At 44.5% G+C, this 7,454-nt stretch overlaps 1 long non-coding RNA gene across 1 annotated transcript; it reads right to left on the minus strand.

The window, feature by feature from the left end:
• Positions 1 to 2,418: 2,418 nt before the first annotated feature.
• On the minus strand, positions 2,419 to 7,064 carry LOC123160046 (uncharacterized). Its single transcript, XR_006479962.1, has 7 exons — positions 6,537 to 7,064; positions 6,203 to 6,325; positions 5,719 to 6,100; positions 5,452 to 5,626; positions 4,579 to 4,782; positions 4,310 to 4,512; positions 2,419 to 3,816 (listed from the first exon to the last, which is right to left on the minus strand). It is a non-coding gene; the product is annotated as an uncharacterized lncRNA (long non-coding RNA).
• Positions 7,065 to 7,454: the final 390 nt, after the last annotated feature.

Genomic DNA, 7,454 nt, shown 5'->3' on the forward strand with positions numbered 1-7,454 from the left:
TGTGGTTTCGTACCCTACAAACAATTTCTATCTTTTGTTCTCCGCTAATAGGAACTCGAGAGTGATTCTTTATTGCACTTTGAGGGATAATCATATGGTCCAACGACTATGTTAGCATCGTTGAGAGATTGCATTAGTGAAAGTATGCACCCTAGGCCTCATTTTCCATTATTGCAATACCGTTTGTGCTCCGTTTTATCATTTACTACCTTGCTGTTTTTTATTCTTCGCACTACAAAAATTCATATCTACTATTCATACTACACTTTTATCACCATCTCTTTGCCAAACTAGTGCACCTATACAATTTGCTATTGTATTGGGTGTGTTGGGGACACAAGAGATTTCTTGTATTTGATTGCAGGGTTGCTTGAGAGAGACTATCTTCATCCTACGCCTCCTACGGATTGATAAACCTTAGGTCATCCACTTGAGGGAAAATTGCTACTGTCCTACAAAACTCTACGCTTGGAGGCCCAACATATGTCTACAAGAATAAGGTTGCGTAGTAGACATCAAGCAGGGTCGGTCTTAAGCTCTACTAGAGAGAAGAGGGGGAAGAAATAGTAAACAAGGCAAATAAATGTAGCACAATGCATGTCATGGCAATATGATGTGTTAGGGGTGACCTAATGCAGTGCTATGCGTTGCAGACGGAGCGGGGAAATATCCAGGAATATTTTGCTGGCCTTAGACAATTATCGAATAGACGAACCAGATGCGAAGGTTCCATGTTTGCAGTGTTAGAGGCATGGGACGTGTATATGGAGGGCATAAACAGATCTGTCTCATTTTTCTAAACATTTTTCTATATAAAACATTTTCAACCGACTTACGGTTGAATTTATACGACTTTTAGAAGTTTTAACAATGTTCTGAGATTACTGGATTAATTATGAATTTGAAAACAAACAGTAAATTACCTTTTCTACGCTCTGTGGGCTAGCCACCGTGGATGACAAGCGGGGCCAGGGAGCCGTTGACCCAGTCAATGCTCTAGTCAGCAGTCAACTGAGTTGAGTGTTGACCTAGTTAAGCTGACAGGTGGAGCCCAGGTGTCTTACTCTGTAGATAATCTAATTTAGTTAGTTAAATTAATTAACTAGGTGGGGACCCACTGTCCGTGACACAATTAGTTAGTAGATCAATTATTGTTAGCAAAACAGTTAATTAACGCGATGGGGCCTACATGTTAGTGACCCGTGGTGGCCTAGTCAGCAAGTTGACTTAGTCAACAGAGTCAGCAGGTCCCACGGGACCCGGCAGTGACCCAGGGCCAGCCACTTCACAGGCGGCGCCGCAGCATGCTCCGGCGACCAAAAACCACGGCGGCGCACATAGGCGGCCGTCGGGATTTGGACACGGGACACGGGGAGGGGCGTGGCTAGCCGCGTTCGAACGGACGTTCGATAGCATGCCGATTGGTGGCGGAGGCGTGGCCGGGGGCGCATCGTAGCGACGACGACGGCCCCGTTAGCAGCAGCCGGAGCTCGGGTTTGAGCGCAGGTGGGCGCGGCCTGGCAAGGCAAGGGCACGCCCAGGGCGCTGGCACGGCGCGGGGTGGTGAACGCGAGCTCTAGGGAGCTCGGCCTCATTGGGGAGCAGCACAAAAGGACGCGCGCGAGTAGCGGAGGTAGGGGAGAGGAGCAAGGCTCGCCGAGGGAGCTCACGGAGGGAGTAGCAAAGTTCCCGGATTTGATGGGGGATCGCCGGCGGCAAGAGGTTGAAGCAGGCGGTCAATCCAGTCAATGTAGTGGCACCGAGCACCAACTGTTGGTAGTAGAGGGCGTGGCGGAGGACGGCGGAGCTTGCGGGCACAATCTCGCGGCGTGGGGAAGACGATGGCTACGCGGGCGACAAGGCGACGATGATGGCTGTGGTGGCCATGGCGTGGGAGGATGAAACGGCGCAGGGAGAAGAGGGAAAAGATCTTGCACGTGTCCACGACATCCGCGGTGGAGTTCTTATCTACCCACGGTCTCCTGTAGTGACGCAGGCAGCGAGCTAGCTCGGCGGGACGAGCCCTGGCTTGGTCGTGTTCAACAGGTGGAGGAGAGAGGAGGGAGATGACCGGGGGAGGCAAGCTGAGCCGTCCATTGTGGACTAGAGCCCGGTGCATAGTGTGTTTTCTTTTTCTGTTTTACTAGGAAGCATGCACGTGCAACGACGTCTCAAATCTTAACCAGATGAGATGCACGCCAATATAGCAAAATGATTCCCTATATATGAATTGAATAGATATTGTTGCTCAAGTTGTATTTTCAAAGGTGGGGCGTCATTGTCATGTTGCTGCATAAAGATGATAATATATTCTTTCATTCATTCGGTAATATATTCTTTCATTCATTCGGTCTCTGATATGTTGTAAATTTAGAGCATTAAATCTAGTAATTGATCCTCTGAATCGCCATTGTAAAATATATTGAGTCATTCGAAAAGCTAATTCCAGTGTGATACGTCTTAATACAACATGATTCAGTACATGGCATGTGTATTATCCCGAGAAAGATATGTTTGGATAACAAAATACAACTACTATTTACACTCTTCGATATCCTATACTGTAGATTGTTGCCACTTTTCCAGACAATAGCATGCAGATTTCCCCCATACTCTCAGCAAAACTCTCCATTTCCTGTGATAAATTTAGACTCAAAGGGAAATTTTCAAATAGGCATATAAATACATTTCATAGAAGCTGAACCCATTAGGAAGATCCATCATTCTAAAAGAACTCGTAATTAGAAGTTGTAGTTGCGTAGTAATAGCATCTACAGTGAGGGTACAAATTGTCGTGATAGATAAAAGTATATGCATTTTGGACATTGTCATTTTTTTACGCCTGAGAGGGGTAGGGGCATTGACTACTCGCAGTTGTAAATTGGTGTTCCTAATGCTTTTCACCGTGATCTGTGATTAGTAATCTATCATATGCTAGTACTACATGGCGCTTAATTACATTCTAGTTGTTTTACAAACAGAAGCAACTGGAATACACTTGTTCATTGTTCTCTCTAACTGACAAGAAACAAATAGGATATGAATTACTTGCTAACAAATCTGAAAGCAAAGGATCAACCTAAATTCCATCAAACTGTCAAATCATGTGAGGCTAGATAACGGCAAGAGCATCAAACTCCACAAAGGTCTCGACATTTTAAGTCAATAATGGGCTCATATACGACAAATGCAAACAAACACTATGCCAAAAAATAATTACCAGTACCTTAATATTCCTCTGTAAAGTAATATACAGATGGAGTATCATTGAACTACGTACTGTGATGCTCTTGTTTATCAAGTCAATGGAGCGAAGAGCAAGTTTTTTTCCTTTCAGGGTGATGTTTGGAAATATTTCAGATGTAGGGTAGGAAAATATTTGTTTTCAACACAAGAATTGAGATGTCAAAAAGGACATGTTTCATCTGAAATTAAAGTAGCTCATAGATAATGTAGCTTATCTTACATAATTTACTCCACTGATGTGAGTGGCCACTGTTTTACATGAATTCTCACTGGATTTGAAAAAGGCAATGTTTGTAATGAGAGATGAAACAGTTACATAACAATTTTAATGCGAAACCATGAAGAAAAGCAAGGATAGCCATCAATGGTAGTCCATACACATGAGAGCTATAACCGCCATGCTACCAGTAGACATAAAATGTGAAAGGAACGAAAGAGAACTTCCTAGAAGACTTGTTGAATATGCTTCACTTTGAATGATGATCTTTGAAGAAAGTTCACAATCAGGTTATAAGCAGAATACCTTGCTAGTTGCAAGAACTTCTTTTCCAATCAGCATCCCCTTTCTAGCTGCAACCAAAAATAAGATTGAGTGATGATCTTCTAAGAGAAAGGGCATTGGGGCTAGCAGTGCCAACCATCAATAACCTTGTCAACTTAAATTTATTCGTCATTGGAAAATCACATACTATGTTCTGCTTAACTTTCTCCTACTCAAGTGCGGGTATAGAGCTTTGCATGGAATTCATTATTTAAAAATAATAATACTACAGCTTGTAAATAATCCAATATACGCATAAAAGCAAAAAATGCTAAAAAAATGACATTATGTCAGATTTTGTGAAGGTGGTGAATTCCATGTTGAAGTACCAATTCTTTGGTTGGAGCTCACCTATTAAGTAGTTGTACATCTTAGAGGCCATATTCTTTACCTAGAGCACATAGAGAATGTCATTTTATTCTTAATAACACTTTAAATGCTTGATGATAAATTATACTACAAACATGTTTACAACATAAAAGAGCTTATCATGATGCATGTGAAGAGTTTTTCTTCACTTACTCCGTTCTCTTGTTAGTACATGTTTCAAGATTTGTCATGATCATGATCTCTAGAATATAAGGAAGACCTGTTTCCACTGCTTGTAGAGGTATCTCTTCTTGTGTCATACATTTTTCTTCTCCCTCTTTTCTCTTATTAATTGGCTGGACCATTAGGAGAAGCGGACAGAAACTTAATCGGAATGAAGACAACATCAAGGAAAGCTGCAACAATGAATAAATCAATTTTAAAGATTGGAATGAGCAGAAGGAGGGATTTCACATCCTCACCAAAATAACTGTCGAATTCATGAGCAACATCTTGTGCTTCCCAGTAGTTATAATACTCCACTTCATGCTAGAAAGAAGACCATTAACCTGAAGGAGAAGTCCAGCCCATGAATGACGACCCAAAAAAGATCTTCACAATTATGGATCAGACCAGGAGCACATTGGTTCCTCTATTGGACCGTAATTTCATCAGCACATTCAGATCTGCACCAAATCTTTTCCATTTTGCTCAAAATATCACTATAACAAACTAATGAGTTAAGCTTAACAACTTTTATTTTCCAAATAAATCGCACAAACTAATGAAAATATGAACACAATTCTGTTATTTATCCATCATTTCTCAACTCTGAAAAACAAAATCGAATGAGACGACAGTATTGCAACAATTGGAGACAACACACCATGTGAAATAAGCGTAGAGAGATGCGTGAGTGCCCACACCAAACGGCGGCCTTTCTCACTTCTCTGGCGTCGCTAAGCGCACACTATCACACCGATAATTGCTGAAGTAGCATGTAAATGTAGATTACGAGTAAATTCCCATTTAACAGATTATAGTGTGCACCACATTACTTCATAGCCATTGTGAAATGAGCAAACGAAAAGAGCCTTTGACTATATCACCCCCGCTATGGACAGCATGGTCCTGCAGATTGGCCTTTCTTATTTTATTTCCGAAACCAGAATATGTGAGTAAACTTTATAACCTCTTCCGTTCATGAAGTTATGCTCTTAAATAAAAATCATCCATGAGTGTATATGTGAAGGCAATAAGTTAGTTAATAAATACAATTGCAAGAAGAAGGTAGGTGTGCATATACAGGACAAAAGAAGATGTTGTTTAACGTCGGGGCTATCGGATTAACATACCAGCTCCATCAACTGTTTTTTTCCAATTGGGTAAATTTGGTACCAAACTTCTACAAACCAGCCCTTAGTACCTCAAGACTAATTATCCCTCTATTTATCACTATCTTGTGATTCAAATTCTCTAAAGACTGCCGTCTCTTCCTCTGACAAGATTTCTCAAAAGATGTGACCATAACTGAAGAAATGAGAAGATTTGTTAAGTAGTGTAGACTGTACTACCAAGCAAGGAAAAAAAAGCAGAGTTTGATGTTCAGATCGTTTCAGTACCTTCAAGGAACCCCTCTTAAACTTGCCTAAAAACCTTATGGGTGTTGTTGTCGTGGCCGCACACAACTCCATTGACTTGGAGCCCTCAATACACTGGGATCCCTGCAAGTAGAACCATAAGAAGAGTACTTTCCTCTGAAATATGTGCGTCCGACGAAAATCAGCAGGGACAAACAACTGCTTGTAAAATCCCTAGGACCCGGAAAAAAACCACATTGCCCGGCCAGCGGCAGTGTATCCCTCGTCGTCGGGAGCGGCAGCGGAGTCCCCGTCCTAGCCCACAACCGGGTATGCGGGAGTGGCGGCGCCCGCCGAGTCCAGCGCCCCGACGTCTTCCCGCGCCACCAAAGATCAATTGACTTGACCCGGGGCTGCATCCGTTCTGCTTTCACCGGCAACAGCGAGTGATATGAAGGCGGTTAATGACCAATTCAGTTTGGATACAGAAAAATTCAGTACAACTCATAGTTCGACGCGGACGTACAACTGATATGGCCATTCCCCTGTGCGCCCCGGTGCAGGAGCGCGGAGGCAGGATGGCATGTACGGCATCGTACGCCAGCGGTCGCCCTGCGTGTGTCCATGTCCCCAGCGGAGGCGGCAGCTCCTGGGTGCGGCATTGAATCAAGAAGTGTGAGTTTTAGTGAGACTGTAATATGGAGATGTCTAAACAGACAGTAACACCCTGAATCAGTTGATTCTGAGGCATTTTTCTAGACGAAAAGCTTGCAAGTGCACGCTCTCTAATCTCTACCTCTGCGCATCCATGTGAGGGCAGAAAAGAAGGATTAAGAGGGATATGGGGTTGTTCGCCGTACCTGCACATTAGATGGATGTGCCGATGTGGTGGACGGCGGCTACACGCTTGACGGCCACAGGATGGTGCAGGATCAACCGCGGCTGCTCCTTCGTCGCTCCTTCGTCGCTGGCGAACACAGGATGGTGCAGGATGATAGGACGAACAAGAGGACGAAGCCATGGTGGGGCTCCTTCGTCGCTCGCCCCAAGGGCCGCCGCATCAGGAAGGCTAGAGACGGCAGATCCGTGGTGCCGCGTCGGCACACCGGTTGAGGACAGGGAGAGACGATGATGGGGTAGCTAGCAATCACCGGGCGGCATCCCCCACGGCCGGCCAGGTGGTCTAGGCGGCGTCCCCGACGGCCGAGGCCAGACGAGGCGATGGGTGGGGGCGACACGGAGATGTGAGGGGCGGCGTCGATGAAGCTGCAGCGGGTCGAGGCGAGGGGCCGTGCCGAGGCGAGGGGGCGGGCGAGGGGGCGGCGCCGACCGAGAGAGGAGGGAGGTTGGGGATGGAGCGCTCCTGTGCGTGCGAACGTGCGACGAGGAAGTGGTGCGCGGCGCGGGATAAGACATGCCTGCGATCTGTCTAATATGCGGAGGAGTTCAGGAGTGGCAGGGTGGGTAATTAAAGCGTAAAACGTGTTTAATATGTTGGAGTGATTTAGACCATTAGATCATATGCTTCGATGGATGAGATGATTCAGTTCTCCGCCCTCTCGTTCTTTTATAGTGGTAGTAGATTCTTTTACATAAGCACTTTTGCATTTTGTTTAGCCAACAAATGACTTTTATAAAATACGTGACTTGGCCACATATGTACTTTGCATTATTTGGCACTGCCACAAAAAGTTTGGAAATATTTGAAGCTGTTTTAATTTTGCATAAATGGAAAACCATTTAAATAGGCTGATTTGGTACTGTTTTAATTGACAGCG

This window comes from Triticum aestivum, chromosome 7B, assembly GCF_018294505.1.
Source record: "Triticum aestivum cultivar Chinese Spring chromosome 7B, IWGSC CS RefSeq v2.1, whole genome shotgun sequence".
NCBI lineage: Eukaryota > Viridiplantae > Streptophyta > Magnoliopsida > Poales > Poaceae > Triticum > Triticum aestivum.